The 18,637-nt window shown below is 44.0% G+C and overlaps 2 pseudogenes; one reads left to right on the top strand and one right to left on the bottom strand.

Annotated features, from left to right (window-relative positions):
* Window positions 1-18,637, bottom strand: part of LOC115287105 — an 82,730-nt pseudogene that overhangs the window by 4,559 nt on the left and 59,534 nt on the right.
* On the top strand, window positions 4,898-18,618 carry LOC115288674 (annotated as a pseudogene).

Genomic DNA, 18,637 nt, shown 5'->3' with positions numbered 1-18,637 from the left:
CGGGGGGAGTTTGTGGGACTGGGGCCAGGAAATAGAAGTAGGAATGGCCCTTTTTACCATCACCTATGGTGGTCCACTTGAGAAATCCAAGTTTTCCATCCCATAACTTTAGGCTCTATGGGTCTGGAGGTCCTGGTTCCCAGAGGGGTGATGTTTTCTGAAGGACACAGTAAAAAATATCCCTAAGGCTTAAGGCTATAGGTGTCACCTGATCACTTTGGGATCCTCGTACCCAGAGACAAGCAGGCAGGAAAAAGAGTCACTATACTGGTAGGGATAGTTGACCTTGATCATGAGGAGAGAAAAGAATATGGCCAGCATACAGTTGATCCACTGGAGCATGTTTCTGTACTCTCTTGCCTAACTGTGATGGTAAATGGACAAGGCCAGCAAGTCGTGGTCTGAAGAGGACATGGTAATGGGGGCTTGCACCCCTCAGGAATGAGAATCCAGGTCATTCCATCATGTAAGCTACTCAGACTTAGTGCCAACTGAGGGCAGAGGTGTCCACGTTAAGAGAAAGTATGATATCAGTAGGAGAAGACAAAGAAGATGAGTGTCAGTTGTGGCCTGAAGACCAACCATAATAGTGGAAACTGTAGTTGGTCCCATTGATACTTAATCTCATAAATTTTCTCAAAGAGGCCATCCAAAGTCCTGGAGGATCTATTTCTAGATTGGGCAAATTTACAAGACAAATGAAGAGTATCTGGGTTGCTTGGGGGTGGCTATTGTGTTTGCCATAGCGTGCCACCTAGCCACACACCTGTGCAGGCACTCTCTCTGTCTCTCTCCACCTGTCTGTCTCAAAGAACCAAGACACTCATTCTCCCACAATTGTGAGTTGACTCTTGAGAACTCACAGCTGAGCTCCTGAGAATTTTTCTCACCAGAAGGGAACCACCTCCCTGAAAATACACCCCTTCCCCAGCAGACCCCATGTGTTGCCAAGAGCTGCCATGCCAACTAGTTTCGGCTGAACTCCTCGAGCTCACTCAGAGTCAGAAGTACAAAATTCCTGGTGCACTTGCCTCAATTCAGAGCAACTCTGCAAGGCTGTACCAGGTCTAGAGCCCACTGTGAAGCTGGCCAAGCCTCTGTTATAACTGTATCACATCCCCCCACCCCCCACCCAATCTTGCTTTCTTTGGTCCTTTATAGGATGTTGTTTCTGAGACTAGTTCCCAGTAAACCACATACACAGAAATTTCTGGCTGAGAGTCTCTGCCCTAGAGAATTCCATCTGAAAGAGTCAGGGAGCAAGCATCAGAGATCCAAGCAAACATAAAACATGTGAACCACGAAAGGACAGAACCTAAGCCTCGTTCTCTCTCTATTTTGTACCATCCTTCTTCAGAAGCAGATCAGTCCTCCCCTTGTTTGGGGCCAGAGATGGCCTTAAGGTGTGGGTAGGCTTTACCTATTCACATGATAATCACAAACATTATCCAATGATATCCAGTAATGTTCAGTGATTCCCAATGTCCAATAATGACCACATGGGATGACTCAGGCAAGTCCCAAGGAAATCCGTATGTAACTGAATTTCCCTAAAGTTAGAAGACTCCAGTGATGAGTTTCTTGGGAGCTTTGGAGGCAGCCCTGAAGTTGGAGATTTGGGGACAAGCCTGCAGTCGAACATACAAAGGTATAAGCAGGGTCACTTTTCTTTCACAGAGCTTCCCAACAAGCACCCCTGGATAGAGGAGCTCAGCACTTCCTCATGGGTGTGGCACAACACACCCAGGTCCCATGATTGGGTTACAGGTGTGCTGGGAGGTACCCCTCTTAGCCTGTAGGGTGGCTGGGTGGAGTCTGGGGCAGCCAGAGAGTCCTCCCCCACCTCACCCTCATGCAGAACCTACTAGCTCTTCCAGACTTCCTCAGAAAGGTTCCCTAAAGAAGCAAAATCTGATCATTCTTCCCTCATGAAAAACTCGGGAAGCATCGAGTAAAAGAATGGTATTAGAAGCCAGGTGGGTCCTATAAAGATCTCATTTTGAGGTTTGCCAATTTACTCCTACCTTCTAGTGGCCATCTTAGAAGGGATTAATGTGTGAACTTTTCTGAATTTTATTTAGATTTCCCTAAATAAGTGTTCATAGAGCTGTACTGTTTCTCTATCCCATGGCCCCAGGGGCCAATTAAATTTGCCATCAAATCTTATTATAAAGAAAAATTCACCTGAAAATTGCCACCTGGGTAAGCAATTACCCTTAAACTAAGAAGTACCCCATCGGTTTAGAGCTGGTCCTCACTCAGACGGGCACTCTCCTTTCCTGGGGTGAAGAGCTGTTGAGATATTGCCCAAGGAGTGGGAAAACACTTTCTTCTCTCTTATACTACTTGTCCTTATAGGTATAACCAACATACTTTTGACTCTTCTCAGGCCTCCTCCTCCCCACCTCCCTACCTTGAAAGCACCATATGCTTTCATCTCAGGAAGAAATGCTGGTTTCTTCTTTCCCTTTATTCACTGCAGGGCAGTGTCAGATGGTGTATCCATCCAAGTAGTGGGATTCAAGGAGACTGTAGGGGAGAGGTACTATCTGGCAGGAAGCCATACTTGCTAGCCTGCAGTCTACACAGGGCCTTCGTCATGGCCTTGGGCAGGCTACTTGACCTGGGACTCAGAGGAATTCAGCTCATTAATGTAAAGCTGCTGGTGGTTTAGGGTGAGCTATTGGACACCCCGAGAGAAAAGAAGAGTCACAGTTGCCAAGAGCTGCTGCTGTGATGGGCTCACCTTAAGACCGTGAACTTCTCGATTCTGCACGAGAGATGTTTTCTCTGATGTTTGAGTCAGAAGTAAATTCAGCCTCCAAAGCAAGGTCATGACGGCTCCTCCAGGCTCTCCAGCATTGGCTGTGATAGCAAAGCAGTGACCGTTGAAGATTTTCACCTCAAAACCCATGCCAACTATTTGTCTTCCCACTGCTGGGAGCAGGAAGCAAGATGTTGAAGAGTCTTGGTATTTATTACATCTTGTTCTTATGATAACCTTGCATAGTCTTTCCCAGCTACTTAACTAACTCATAAAGATCAGGGGAAGGTCTCTGTGCTTTGACCTTTCCCCTTTATAACAGCAAACAGATGCTCCTGACATTGGAAACATTGGGTTTCTTAGCCCAGTAACTGTAACTACACTACATTTCCTCCTTATCATCACTATTTAGTCTATAATTATTCCAGTCTACTAACTCTTACAGAGGTTGAGGATCCCGTGGCTAAATTGCATAAATCACTGATTTGGGGTCCTCCATTATTATTAATAAACCCAGGATATGGGAGTCCCTAGAGGTCCAGCTCCTCAAATTTGATGAACGTTAATGTTTACAATCCAGGGACAGAAAGGGAAGCTATTGGCAAGGACCTTGCCATGAAGATCAGCAGCTTTCATGCAAATCCATTGTGATCACTGGTTCTGTTGATTCTCTTGTTGTAAATGGCTAATAATAAGCAATTTGGCTATGTTAGGAGAATGGCACCTAAAACAATGAAGAAATGATACGTGGATTAGGCACAAACCACCTATTCCCAAAGCTTCAGATCACCATCCCCCAAGCTACCCCCATGTTTGACTCTACAGGGAATTGGATGGGAATCAACCAGCAAGAGAGTTGCTGGAAAACATCCCATCCCCAAATGTTTTCACTTGACCTCACGTACCAAAGCCCATGAACATTGGCAACCGGTGGTGGCTGCGTGGGGTCAAGGGGAGACCTTTAGAGCATACCTTCAGTTTCAACAAGAAATCAGTGGCCTGCAGGCCTACATTGATTTACAGAATTTCCTGAGTTATGTTTGAAATCAGCAGCTCTGATATTCAATAGTCCTCTTTATCATTGGCCAGCGGAGACTCAAATTGCTTCCAAGCCCTATACACACAGAGAGGTAACAGATTTAGAGCACACAACACCACCAATGCTGTAGAATTACTTATCCTATCGAAAAGCCATGCATTTTTCTTCTGCTTCTTAAGTGAACTCATCGATTAGAAATCCAGTTGTGGATATTTGGCAATTGGGGCATAGAGAACGAGAGGTCTGGGCTGTGTCTTGGCTTTGAGTTGGAAATCTGTTGTAGGAAGAAGGTGGCCTAGCGTGCCCCTGCTTGGCTCCGTGGAAGTCATTTACATATGCTCTTTAGAAGTGCCCCTCTCTCACTGGCCCTTGGGGATGTCACAGATGGCAAACTGGGAAGCCTTGCTGAACCCCAACATCTGGTCAAATGGTTCCATGTAAGGAAGGAAAGTGAAATCTCTCTTATTAGAGTAGGTTACACACCACTCCAGGACCTCCATCCCCTCTGCTTCAGAAACAATTCTCTTAAAGTTTCAGATGGATTTTGAAAACATTCAAAACCTAAGAATAGCTGTCTCCATCCGAAGAACTTATTAACACAGAGATTTACATATTTGAAGCTAGTCAATAAGAGACTTTATGGGAGGACAAAAGGAAATTCAATGAAGAGAAAAGGGGGTGAAGAACTAAGTACTTCAAGTCCGAGGTTGATTTTATTTCCTGTCCTGTGGATTTTTATGCATTGAGTCTATAAGATAAGAACTGGTTAAAAATTAAGAGGAAAGAGAGCCTTAAATAAATGGTAAAGCTAATAGAGACCCAGGGACAGAGCCTTCTCTCAAATGCACAGCTTGCCGCTCCACATATAGTATCTTGAAAAATCTTTACTGCCTTCAAAGATACAGCCCTTGGCACAGAGCACCATGCCTCCGAGTTTAGAATGTGGACCTCCATATTTATGTTCCCCAGATGGTGGAATTTATAAATGCACCATGGGGTGCTATTGAAATTAATAATTTAATTCATTTCCGTGATTGTGCCGTGATTGCTAGTCATTACGGCAATAGCAGTTAGCAGGGTCTCTCAGTTCTGGGATGGAGCTGAAGGGTAATCGCAGCGAGAGTAATTCCTCTGTCATCCTATTTCGAATGCAGGCAATCCCTTCTGAATGGGGAAGAGCCAAAAGTTTCTGGAATGAAAATGAAGGCAGCATCAACCTAGTTAGAGGAAGATGGCTTCGATTCGCGCGATTTCCAAAGTTTGCAATCAGTCCTCCAAGGAACACGAATACGGTCTGTGATCGTTTAGCTCGGAGTAGGAGCAGATAAGAAAATACCCGACCACTATCTCCAAATACACAAATCTTGCACTCCATGCCTGTGGACAATCTATATCCAAATAATGGAGAATTAACTGCCCTTTTACTTCATATTCCCACTCGTCTGCTCGCTGAGGGAATACACACTGACAGCTGGGCTAAATGATTGTGGAAGTCCCTTCCAGAGATTTTCAGAGATTCCCTGAGTCAATGGCGAGTCTGGGAGAATAGCGGAATAGTGACTCTGTATTTCCTCAAGGGAAGCTCTTGCTTCTCCCAGCCTAATGATCTGGAAGCCTAAATGTGCAAGAGGGGAAATTCCTGGGCACTGGCACACATACGGGCAGCCAGTGTGAATGAGCCCACTGGAATTTCGCACCCAAGAGACCGTAACTGCCTTGGATTTATAAAGTGCCTTTTCTTCTCTGAGAAGCCTTTTCCAGATTCCCCTAGTTGTCCTCAAAGTTTTTGTGAATCGCCAAAGTCAGTCCTGGCCTATGGATCTTCATGCAGTAGCTGAAGACACGAATACATGAATAATAAAATAATCCCAAAAGGTGGAAACATCCTGGACTCCTCCTGGCCTTTGCTCCATCCATTAGATTTCCTCCTAGGGCCACTCTATTTCTGCCCAGCCCTCAGCGCCTCAGTGACCAAGAAAAGAAGCAGAAGGATTTGTCCCATGGTTCTCCCCAGCAGTGACCCTGTGCAGGGCCCAGGCTCAGACTCTGTCCACCACTGCATTAAAGAGGGGAAGGGACAGTTGGGAAACAGAGGGTAGAAGAGCAATGCAAGCATTCTCAGCGCCTAAAAGGAGGGCTGGAACTCAACTACACAGTACAGACCCGGCCACTTCTCTTTCGCTCCAGGATTCACTCCCCTGTGGCGTGTGGGTCATGGAGCCCTCAGGGTGGAATTCGGATATAGAAACATAACTACCTTTCTGTTCCAATCTGGTTTCAAGAAAGCTTTTGGAGAGCTGCGGGTTTGGGAAAGTGGCAACAAAAATTTGCCCTACTGTTGTTGTGTGCTAGGGGCTACACAGCAAATCCTCCCCTCCCCCGTGAGCTAAGTAATCCTCCCCTCCCCCATGAGCTAAGTACATGGTAAATGCAAGCAGGATGCCCTCAGTAATTGTTCTGAGTGATTACGGTGAACATTATGTGCGCTAAATGCCCAAGACTCCCTCTTAATGCCCTTAAGTGCCTTGCATCTTGCTTTCCCGACAGTTTGTATCTCTTCAGTAGTGCTTTTCACACCCAGCTTCTCCATTTAGACTTCAGACTCTGAGAAAACGTGCCCTACTCACCTCCACTGCTGTCCCCATGACACCAGCACAAGGATTCGCCTATAGGAGAAACCCGCTAACACTAGCGAATCGCATGCATCCGCTGAGTGGAAACAGTAGGTATCCCTAGAGGGGGCAGAGGGGTGGAATTTACTCTATTTTCTTTTTGGCCATGACAAGACGAGGTGAAGAGAGCCAAAACACCTCATTTATACCAGAGCCGGCCCCAGCCCCTCACCTAGGTGACGAAAGAGACAAAGGCTGGGTGGCATTTTTCTCAGAAATGCGGGCTCACTTCTCCTTTGCAACATGGAGGATGTTGAGGGGTGGGCGGGAGATTCCGAGCCCCTGCATTTTCCGTCTCCCCCACTGCTCTCTTTCGGTTGTTATTGTTGCTGCTGTTAGTGACATTTCACAGGTCATTACTTATTCTTGAAAATGCCCTCCAGTGACCTGGCAAAAATATGTAGAAGAGAGGCCCTTGGACTAAAAGTCAAGTGAATTAGCACTTTCCCAAACTCCCTGTGTGAACGTGGGCAATCTTTCACTGCCCTTGGTCTTGGCTTCCCCTTTAAGGATGCCGCAGTGGAAAGAGAATGGATTTGGGGGCTAAACGAATATGTGTTTAAACTATCAGACCTCCTTTTCAAGTTACGTGACCTTGGAGAAGTTCCTCACCCCCTTAGCCTCAAGGTCTTCGTTTCTAATACGAGGATAACACGTCCTAAGACGTAGAGTGGATAGGAGCTCTCAGGTATGTAAAACACTTAGCTCTATGCCTGGCACAAACTAGGCACCCAAATACGTTATTTGGTTCACTTTTCTATACACTGGGTGCTATAGGCTGAATGCTTGTGCCTTCCCAGATTTCATTATGTTGACACCTAACACCCAGGGTGATAGTGTTAGGAAGTGGGGGCGTTGGGAGGTCATTTGATCATGAAGGTGGAGTTCTCGTGAATGGGATCAGTGCTCCTACGAAAGAGGCTTCCGAGAGACCCCTAGCCTAGTCCACTATGTGGGGACAAAGCAGGAAGGCAGCTGTCTCCAGTCCAGAAGGTGGCTCCTCACCTGTACTCCCACCAGGCTGGCACCCTGATCTTGGACTTCAAGCCTCCAGGACTGTGAGCAAAAATCTCTGCTGCTTCTAAGCCGTCCAGTCTGCGCTGCTGGTTATAGCAGCTCAGAGACTAAGACAACAGGATTTCACCAGCTCCTTATAAAGTTCTTTTAAGGATCAAATGAAATTCTAGATGATATAAATCCACCCAAACTGCAAAATGCTATGCATTTGTAGTCACAGAGGACTAAGAAACACAGAACATAAATAATAAGGTACTATTGTATTCCAATATCCAAAGAAAATGACCTCTAGTGTTTTCAAAGTATTTTTAAAACAGAAACCAGCATGGATTTTTATTATAAGAAGACATTTGAGGGGTGAGGGAAGGAAATCATGAGTGTGATAAGGTATGGAATGGTGACGGAATAGGCTCTGAAGGATAACGGGATCCTGGCTCATCAGCAAAGAGAGTTCAAACCCAAACTAAAAGTGTCAGAACAGAAAGATTGGTCCAGTTACCATCTCAGTGTATCTTTAGTAATTCATGCCCATTGGAGACTTTGTGAAGATAGATAACAGCTAAATGTCATCAATGTGGCCTCCTGCTGTGTGCCGGGCATATAGGAACACCTTGGACACCTGCCACTTCAGTAGGAAAACACGTTCTGAATGACTTCTGTTGCATGGAACACTCTGCCACATGTTTATATTATGTTAAATAAGTTTAGGAAAACCTTTACCTCTGTTTCAGACATTCGCAAGATATATTTGCAAAGTAAAGCTTCTGAGAAGTCCTGCAGACTTCAGTACATTTGTTAAACCCAAAATTTTCCAAACTTATTAGATCATAAGACTCTTCCCCTTCCCTCAGTCTACAGAGTCATTATAAATATGTTAGAGTAGGGGCGCCTGGTGGCTCAGTCGGTTAAGTGTCCGACTTTGGCTCAGGTCGTGATCTCATGGCTTGTGGGTTTGAGCCCTGCATCAGGTTCTGTGCTGACAGCTCAGATCCCAGAGCCTGCTTTGGATTCTGTTTCTCTCTCTCTCTCTTACCCTCCCTTGCCCACACTTGCTATCTCACTCTCCCTCAAATATAAATAAATGTTTTTAAAAATTAAAAAGAGTGAAAAACATTCTATGTGAACATAAATCAAAAGAAGAGATTTATTCAGCCACCATGGGCCCCACTCGACTGGGGACACAGTCCATATGCCACAGAGAAGGTTGGTCCGAAACAAGGCTTCAGGGCCTTTGCTAACTAATGGCATGTATTCGCCCATCAATGTGGTGGAACCAGGATACCACTCTGAGGAGCAGAAATCATAAGTGCCTATTCAGTACAGTAAACATTCACCACCATGTGGTCACCAGTCTCGGGCTCGGGGGCCAACTAATCCCACACAGTGCCAGAGAGCATTTCACTCCTGGGTTGGGACATTGGGGCTTGCCCATTGCACAGGGGAACACGTAGAGGAAGGAAACAGAGGCAATGCCCTCATTCCAGAATGAGACAGCAAATGCACCAAACATCACCCCACACACTTGCTCTCCCTCCCCTGCTCTAACCCATTTCAGATCAAAACAGTAGCTAAACTTGCCATTGAAAGAAATCCGACATCTTCAAGGTGGTTATATGGTTTTCTAAATGTCCTCTCTGAACTTGGTTCAAGTTTAAAGCACAACGGCTTAAACTGAGCAGTAAAAATCATACAGGGTAACAGGGCACACATTGGACATCCTTTTCACAGCACCCAGAGTGCGTGCACGCGCGCGCGCGCACACACACACACACACACACACACACACACACTTATTCTTCTATTTATTTTCCTCCACTATTCAGATTCATTGGCATCATCCTTCCCTCCCAGTGATGATCTACTCCATTGTCTTCTTGCCACACAATTCAGTTCAAGACAATTGTTTCTTATCCACTGTGTGCCAGGCACTGAGCTTTGAGTCACCCGTTCTCACAGTCATCTTGGATTCTGCCGCTCAGGCACAGTGTCTAATTGATCACAAAACCCCATCAACTCGACCTCTAAAATATCACCCAAATATTACCAGATCCACTTTCTTAGCGCCCTCTCATGGTTCCTGCCTTCATCATTGCTCACCTAGACATCACAAGCAGCCTGTGTCTTCCTCCTAGAGCATCGGCCCATTTCCACATTAGGGCCACCGAAAACCCAATCTAGTAAGGCAAAGACCTTCAATGACTCTACAGGAAACAGCCTCAACTTTGGACAGAAGCCCTTTACAAGTCCAAGTTTCAGGACTCCTGCCTTCTCCCTTGCCACTATATTATACCTTCCCCAGCAAGAATTGGGTCTTATTCATTGTTGTATTCTTAGCATATAATACTGGGTCTGGCAAAAGCAGGTACTCAGTAAACCTATGTGAAATATGTGAATAGATATATGAATGCATAGATGAAAGAGTGACTCTATTGTTTTTTTATTACTGCCATAACAAATTACCTCCAATTTAGCGATTTAAAAGAATATTAAGTTATTCTATTATAGTTCCAGAAGTCAAAAGTCCAAATGGGGCAGCAGGGCTGTGTTTCTTCTGGAGGTTCTAGAAAAGAATCTGTTTCCTTGGCTCTTAGAGCTTCCAGAGGCTACATTCATTCCTTGGCTCACGGCCCCTTCCTGCATCTTCAAAGTTAATCACTCCAAGCTCTGAATCCATCCAGACGTCCCTGCATCCCTCTTATAAGAATCTTTCTGATTTTATCATTGGACCTATCTGGATAATCTGTGCTAACCTCCCCCATCTCAAGATCCTTAAGGTGTCAGGATGGCCGAGTGGTCTAAGGCGCCAGACTCAAGATCCTTAACTCAGTCACAAATGCAAAGTCACTTTTGTCATGCAAGGTAACACAGTTACAAGTTTGGGAGATTAGGACAGGGTTGTATTGGGGGACGGATGTGTGATGCAAGCTTTCATGGTGAATCAATAGATTTTTCTTTCTAAGGATGAGTGTCGTAGCACTCTAAGCTGCCAGTGGAAATTATAAAAGGTGAGCCTAACCTCTGCCCAGAAAGGCAAGGAAACGCTCCACAAAGGGCAAGATGCTTGAGCTGAGTTTGAAAAGCAAACAAGAGTTCTAAAGGGACAGAGAAAGGTAGCCCTTCTAAGTGGTGGAAACAGCATAAGCAAAAGCATAGAGGCATGGGGGTGGGAGCAGTTGCCATGACGAAAGCAGAGGTTCAAGGGGAGGGGCAGTGACAGGGAGAGTGGACTGAAGGCAGGGAGAGCTCACTTGCCAAGCTAATGAGTCTGGAGTTTCATCTGACGTATGTGGGGAATCGTTATGGAAGCAAGCAGAGATAAGACATGATTACCTCACATTCTAGAACAGTACTATCCTGTCAAACTTTCTGCAATGATGGAAGTGCTCTCTATCTGTACTGTTCAGTAGAGAGCCCTTAGCTACTTGGGCTAATTACGAAGTACTTAAAATGTGGCTAGTATGACTGAGTATTTTTAAATTTTTCTTAATTTTAATTAAATAGCTGTACATGCCTAAAGGCTACTATGCTGGACAACACCAATATAGATCTTTTAGAAAGATCATCTAGAGGGAAACCTGGGTGGTACAGTCCGTTAAGCGTCCAACTTCAACTCAGGTCATGATCTCACAGTTCATGGGTTTGAGCCCCACATCAGGCTCTGTGCTGCCAGCTCAGAGCCTGGAGCCTGCCTCGGATTCTGCATCTCCCTCTCTCTCTGACCCTCCACTGCTCTCTCTCTCTCTCTCTCTCTCTCTCTCAAAAATAAAATAAAACATTAAAAATTTATTAAAAAAAAAAAAAAGAAAAGAAAAGATCATCCGGAGAATAGATGCAGGTTGACTTGGAAGTGTGAGAGACTGAAGGCAAGGAGCCCAGAAGGCATTGGCCCAGATGAAAAGTGGACACGGTCTGAACTAAATCCGAGGCAGTAGTGATTGCAGTTGGTGGAGACAGTCAAAAGAAAAAGAAACCCGTGTCAAATATAGTATTAGGAGAACCTGAGTGATGGAACTTGGCTGCAGTCAGGTCTAGGATGAGTCTCTGTTTCTCAGTTGGGTGGGCCCATTGTGCTGTTTCTCAAGTAAAAGGAGCAGAGTTTAAAAGTTAAGATGTTATTTTTAATTTGTGAACAGACCAAAGTCTGAGGTACCTATTAAGCGGAGCCATTCTAAGATAAATATGTGTGGAGCCCAAGGAAGGCAGCCCTGGGCTGCAGGTGTAGGTCTGGAAACCATTAACACGCAGGTGAGGGCTGAGTCCCCGGATGTGGAAGATTTTGCCCAGGATGAGTAAATAGCAGAGAAAAGCAGGAAGTGGAAGACAGAACCTCAGGGAATACCAGCATTTAAAGGACCAGCAAAGACTGAGGAGAATGAATTACTGAGCTATGAAGAAAAGCAGCAGAGAGCAAGGCCATGGACTCTGAAGGAGGGAAAGACTCAAAAAGGAAATAGCTTGTTTTAGGGAGACCAAATTGTGAGAATGATTGAAGTGTTGCTGTGGGATTTGAGATGGGGGACCCTGCAAGGGGGTGGAGGTAACAGAAGCCTGCGGATTCATGGGTAGTTGTGAGAAAGACAGCAGGGGCACCTCTGTGGACCCCAAGTATTAAGTCTTTTCTCAAAGAGCTTGACTGAGAGGAAGAGAGAAGTAGACTAGGGGCTAAGGGGAAGTACAAGGGCAAAAGATAGGTACGATGTGATTTGTACTCATTTACACATGAGGGGGGCAGAAATGGAGACTGAACCTTGGGGGTGGGGTGCTAGAAATACAGGAGAGAACGGAAAAGGATGGAGAAGACTCCCCGCTGTCCAGACCAAGCAGTCGAGTACTTTCGTTTTCCATGTGATAAAAACAAACAAAAGCATAGAGCTATAGATTCCATTTTTTAAATCCCATTTAAAAAAGAATTATATGTGCATAAGCACTACAGTCTAATGTAAAATGTAAGCTATAACATAGATTTTTATCAACAGGCTTTCCCTGTCAGGCCAGTTTTGGTCCACAAATTCAATTAAAGTGCGTCTGGTATTTCTGTCAGGACTCTGACACACCAGGGGATGACGGATGGAGCAAGGTCTCCGCGTCTCAGAGAACGAGCCCCGCGCCGTGTGCTGAGTAGAGGCCAGAATGACCTTCTTTCCAGAGATGTCACAGGAGACCTTACGGGAGTAAAGAGTCAAGAACATGACATGTGCCCACCTCGCCCCTGCAGGTCCCCATGGCTCCACTACCACCACCTCCCTTCCTCACACATGCCCACCCTGCTTTACAGAAAAATCAGTGTCTTCTTCTGTTGTGGCTACACAATACCATAGGCTGGGTGGCTAAAAAGCAACAGAAATTTGTCTCACAGTCCTGGAGGTTGGAGTCCCAGACCAAAGCACTGGCAGATTTAGCATCCGGTGAGGGCCCGCTTCCGGGTTCATACATGGCTTCCCTCTGTATCTTCACACAGTGGAAGGGATGAGGGATCTCTCTGGAATCTGTTAGAAGGGCACTAATACTATTTATGAGGGCTCATCCTCCTGACTAAGCACCTCCCAAAGCCCCACCTCCACAAACACCATCACACTGGGCAGTAGGTTTCAACACACAAATATTTGAGGGACACAAACATCTCAGTCTATAGCAATGGGATAGCACAGTTCTGACCAGAAAGCTTAAAGCTGTCTCTATGAAGTGGCCTCAGGCAGAGGCAGGGAAACTGATCGAGGAGGAGAAGAATCAGGGAGAGAGAAGAGGGAAATACAGAGATCTCTGCAAGAGGGAGTGTGAAAGTAACACTCGTGATACTTGGGGGCATGTACACATTTGGTTTCCCATCATAGATTTTGACCTTGGGAGTCACCTGACAGAGAGAGAGTCAGGTGATGTAACATGGGAAGAATGAGTATGGGCCAGTGCTTTGCAAGCTCTCTGAGGAAGAGGAAGAGAGGAGAGGAAGTAAGAAGAAGAGGGAGAAAGAAGGTGGAGTGGAAGCTGGAGAAAAGGCCGGTGCAACTATGTTGTGCCACTCTCTAAATCCTTCACATATGCCCTTATCATTAGCCCACATTCCCATCAAATGCTGGGGTTAAAAATCTGTTCAATGTTATATGACTCTGGAGGAAGATTTTCTTCTCTTTATTGGCACTCCTAATGGCGGCAGCCGGGTCCTGTTATTCATTAATGCCTGGAAGTCAATACTGAAGTAGAAGACAGAAGACTAGCAAATGGCAAAGCCAACATTTGTTCCTGTGTCTCCAAGGAAGGCAGAACTTTCAAGACAGTTGGGATCTCTTTCTATCAGAAGCTAAACGTAAAAAATGAAAAAATAAAGTACCTTCCAGCTGGATAAAGAATTACAGATTATTCGTCATGTCCAGACAAGGAAAATGGGGCTCTGAGATGCTAAAAGAATTGCCCAAAGAAATAAACTAGAGCCCAGGTCTCCCAACTCCTCATCTATTCCACTGTCTTTGTGGTTTTCAAGTTCTGTTCCCTGGAGGTGGCGTGGGGAAGAAGGTTGGGCAGGAGGGCACCTAGTGACATAGGGGACTCTGTTTCCCCATCCCCTCAACTATATCCAATCACAGTAATTCCTTGTTAACACACACACACACACACACACACACACACACACACACACACACACATACACACACACACATGAGCCATGGCTTCTGTTTAGGATTTCATTTTTTTTAAACCAAATTTAAAAAACTACTGCCTTCCACCACATTTATATGTATGTTTTAAGTACAGAAAGCCATGCCCTGTTTTAAAGAGTCATTGTCGAACATAGATGGCATTTTCCAATCCGAACATGATGTGGCACCAATGAGGGACCTAACTGAACGGGGGAAGTGTGCGGAAAGAGTTCAGGAGGCTTCTTTCACTGAAAAGTGTATGGCATTTGTATATTGAAATCACCTGGAGAGTTTGTTAAAGCACAGACTACTGAGCCCCTGGCCTGAGATTCTTATTCAGAAGGGGTGGGGTGGAGCCCAAGAAAGTTCATGTCTAACAAGTTCCTAGATGCTGCTGATACTGCCGGTCCGGGGACCACACTTTGAGAATCACTGGTGGAGAGTAGAGACTGTTGAATAGCAAGAGGTGCTACATGAGGTCCTTAGATGTTTCAAATTGATCTTTTGGGGTGAGCATGAAGAACTTCCCAAGGAACTATTATTCAATCAGTAAAAATAATATCTGGGACTTTCTAAGACATAGAAAAATGCCTATGTTATAATATTGACTTCAAACACAATAGGATTTCAATGAGGAAAAAATAGGAAACAACCTGAAATGTGTGAATTCTATTCCTTGCTGCATAAAACCTAGACACTATTTGATCTCCAGACCTTGTATAGATATGGTAGTTGGTGGTTGATGTGAGAATAAATACTTATATCTATATGTATATCAGAGCTACTCATTCATTTAAAAACCATTCATCAACATTGGGGTTTAGGGTGAAAATAAATCCCTATTTATATGCATATGAGTGTCATGTGCACTCATTCCTTCCACAAATATTTATAAATGCCTACCAGATGCCAGGCACTGTGCCAGGCACTAGGGAAAAGACACACGTTCATTGCCTTCAGTTCAGTGAAAGAAACAGGAAGTGAGATAAGAACTAATGGAAGCATATGGAAAATTCTATGGGGGAGGAATCATTTGGTTTGATGGATACTGAGCTGCATTTGAGTCAATTTAAGTTTGGGCTTGTGGAATATCCAGGGAGAGATAGAAGTAGAAAGCTGGAAGCATGTGTCCGTAACACATGAGGGAAGCCTGGGCTGGAGATTTAGACTGACAGTCTCTATCTCATTTTTAATATAAACGATTTCTCCATGAAAATGAGTCAAGTATGAGGAAAGGACTATCAAGGAGAGGAGGAGCGGACAGTAAAGAACACTGAGAGTCTGACCTGGGGCTAATAGAAACGTAGGTAAGATAATGGAGAAAATTAAGGTCATGTTAATATTTCTGTTTTAAACAATAATGATGTATTTGCTTGAAATAAGATTTCTCTAGTCATTTAGTCAGTATGCCCTGCAGGAAAGAGACAATGTGCTGAATTACTCATAACATGTCTTATGCTTCCTGGTTAGAATCCAATCTTACTCAGTATTTTCATAGAAATCCTGCTGTCTTATTTAAGTAAACAAAGATTATCCTAACAAATATAACTCAAAATCCTAGTTCATAATGTTTCTAATAGTTTTATCCTTAAGGCCATTAACTTTTAATCATTGAGTTACAGACACATGAAACAAGGGTCATGTGCAAAAACAATTCAATTTTTATCATTCACAAGCTAGAAAATTGGTGATGTAATCTCACATGCACGTGCATGGGTGCACACACACACACACACACACACACACACACACTTTCTTATACCTCACTTCTCCCTCTTGGCTGTCTTTAAGATACCATGACAATACAGTGAACGTCACATTTCTAGTTATGGTTGTCATGACCTTTTAAGATTTTTAAGTAAAAACTACTACTCAATCCATAGCTTAATAACCAACTCAATATACATTTAATAAGCACTTTGGTCATGCTGGTGGATTAGGTTACTGTCCCTGATTTCACTGAATCTATTGAGCAGTAAGTAAACCTTTTTTGATCAGAGAGCATTGGCTTTCTAGTTATTTATGTATTTGTAATAATATAAATATATTCTTGTTTAAAATGTGGAGATGATATTGTTTGGGGTTATTTTTATTTTGTTACATATAAATATATAAAAATATGATTTCAGGTCATTGTATAAACTATACATACATAAAATCCTACATAAGGATTTAAGATTTGTAGGGTTGGAGGTAAAAAGCTTGACTATAAAGAAACAGCACAAGGATTGTTGGGGGTGACAGAGTTGTGCTGTGTCTTGATCGTGGTGATGTTTCCACAACTTTGCACTTGTCAAAACTCTAGCACTCTATACCCCAAAGCATTTTACTGTATATAAATGTAAACATAAACAAAAATTCTAAATTTCTGGTATAATAGTTACTACTTCAAAGGGTATTATTTAAAATAAATTTGGGGGACATCGGGTGGCTCAGTCAGTTAAGTGTCTGACTTTGGTTCAGGTCATGATCTCATAGCTTATGAGTTCGAACCCTGGTGCTGACAGCCTAGAGCCTGGATCCTGCTTCGGATTCTGTGTCTCCCTCTCTCTCTCTGCCCATTCCTACTTTTGCATGCTCGCTCTCTCTCTCTCTCTCTCTCTCTCTCTCTCTCTCTCTCTCAGAAATAAACAAACACGAAAAGAATTTTTAACATGTAAAATACATTTGACTTGTCACTTTATGTTTAAACCATTTACACACACACACACACACACACACACACACACAAGTTCCCCGTATAGAACTTCCAGACAAAGTTATTTATTTGCCTGTAATCTTACTCCAGGGGAGTTCAGCTGACTTTCTCGAGGTACAATGGGAGGGAGCTATGCAACCCTTTTTGCCTGCGGTGCCTCAAATGTCTACTTGTTCATTAAGACAATTCTCCAGAGACAGATGTATTACAGCACTTTGAGAACAATATTCACACCCACTGCTGAAGAGTAAAAAAGGATAGCTTCAGCTTCAGCTCCGTGAAACAATTTAGTGGCTAAATGTGTTACTTAGGAACTAAAGCCACACAGGTACTTGGGAAGAAGCAATGAAAAATGGTGACAAATCCCTCCCAGAGTATATGGGTATTAAGGCTTATGCTCAAGTCTCCACCGGCTTCTGTGCACAACTAGACTTCAAGTCCACACCTCTCACGCACTCTGTTACCTCATGGCCGTTACTTGCGGGTGATGAATGCTAGCGTTCACAGAACAGCGTGCTGATGCATTTTTTTCCTGCCATTGTATGTAACATGTTTTCTAATTCTTTTGCTCTATTCAGCATTTGACCCCAACGATAGGGGATTATGGTATTAACTCTCTACCCAGCACACATTCTTTACAGACTCTCACTAAATACTGTAAGCCTGCTGCAGAGAGGAATAAAAGTGAAAGCATACCGTCTGGTCTTAAGCTGAGCACACAGAGGGTCGTGATCCAATTGGAAGGGAAGCAGAATTTTTAAAAAGAAAGAGGTTTGACCAAATTTTAATCCTTGTCATTTTCATTTCTCTTACCCTGTGGATTTGGGTGATTTTATTTACACTGTCAGCTTGAGCCTAGGGATTGGAAATCAGGCTTTTATGGAGATTATTAAAAGTACATAGAGTACACTAAAGGTTGGGCTAACTGATATATGATGCTAAAAATATGAATGTGAATGCCCTGGTATCAGATGCCACCAGCGTACATTTCATCCTCCTTAGAAGGTTATTCTTGGGAGCCCGACCTGCTGCAATGGTAATGAGATGCAGGCTGTCAGGATATTTCTAATAGGTAGCAAATGACCAGGGATGGGGGTGAATTAGCATTACTCGGATGAGAAGGTAGCTCTTTATACCATTAATTCCAATGCAAAGTAATTCTGCCACCCCTCTCTTAAGAGAGGGCACTGCAAAGTAGGGAGGAGGAGGGCAGGGTTAACGCTTCAAGGATTTATTGATGGGCTAGATGGGCCACGACGTCACCCACGTCCCTAGGCTGGGTTTTGCCTTGGCATGAGTTCCTTAGATACGTCACTGGTGGTGACCTTTAGTTAGATGAGACCGGAGAGGCCTAGATCCTAAAGACAAAGCTCTAGAACTCAGTCACAATCTTTAAGCTCTCGACGGATGAAAACATACTGGTTTACCCAATCTCAAAATACTAGAAGCATTCAGTGCTGCAGTTTCGGGTCAAAATGGTGAGCAGCATCAAGCCGGTGGCTGGAGGGTATTTGAAATTAGTATTACAGTGCTTCAGGGTTCAAGAAACTCCAGTTCCTGTGAGATGATACAGTGTATAAGAATGATGATGTGACAGAGGCCATAAGAAGTCTACCTGAGAATCTTTATAACGACAAGATGTTTCTCATTAAGAGAGCCCGGGACGTGACCAGGAGGGCAGATCTTGCATAAAGAGCAGTAGACAAAATATGAGGAGGATAAATTCTACCTTGAGCCGTATCTGAAGGAAGTTACTCGGGAAAGAGAGAGAAGGATGGGCAAAGAAAGAATCATGACATTGAAATCTGTGGTTGT

This window comes from Suricata suricatta, chromosome 3 (assembly GCF_006229205.1).
Source record: "Suricata suricatta isolate VVHF042 chromosome 3, meerkat_22Aug2017_6uvM2_HiC, whole genome shotgun sequence".
Classification (NCBI taxonomy): Eukaryota; Metazoa; Chordata; class Mammalia; order Carnivora; family Herpestidae; genus Suricata; species Suricata suricatta.
The sequence above is the reverse complement of the archived record's forward strand: the minus strand, read 5'-3'. Positions and strand labels throughout refer to the sequence as shown.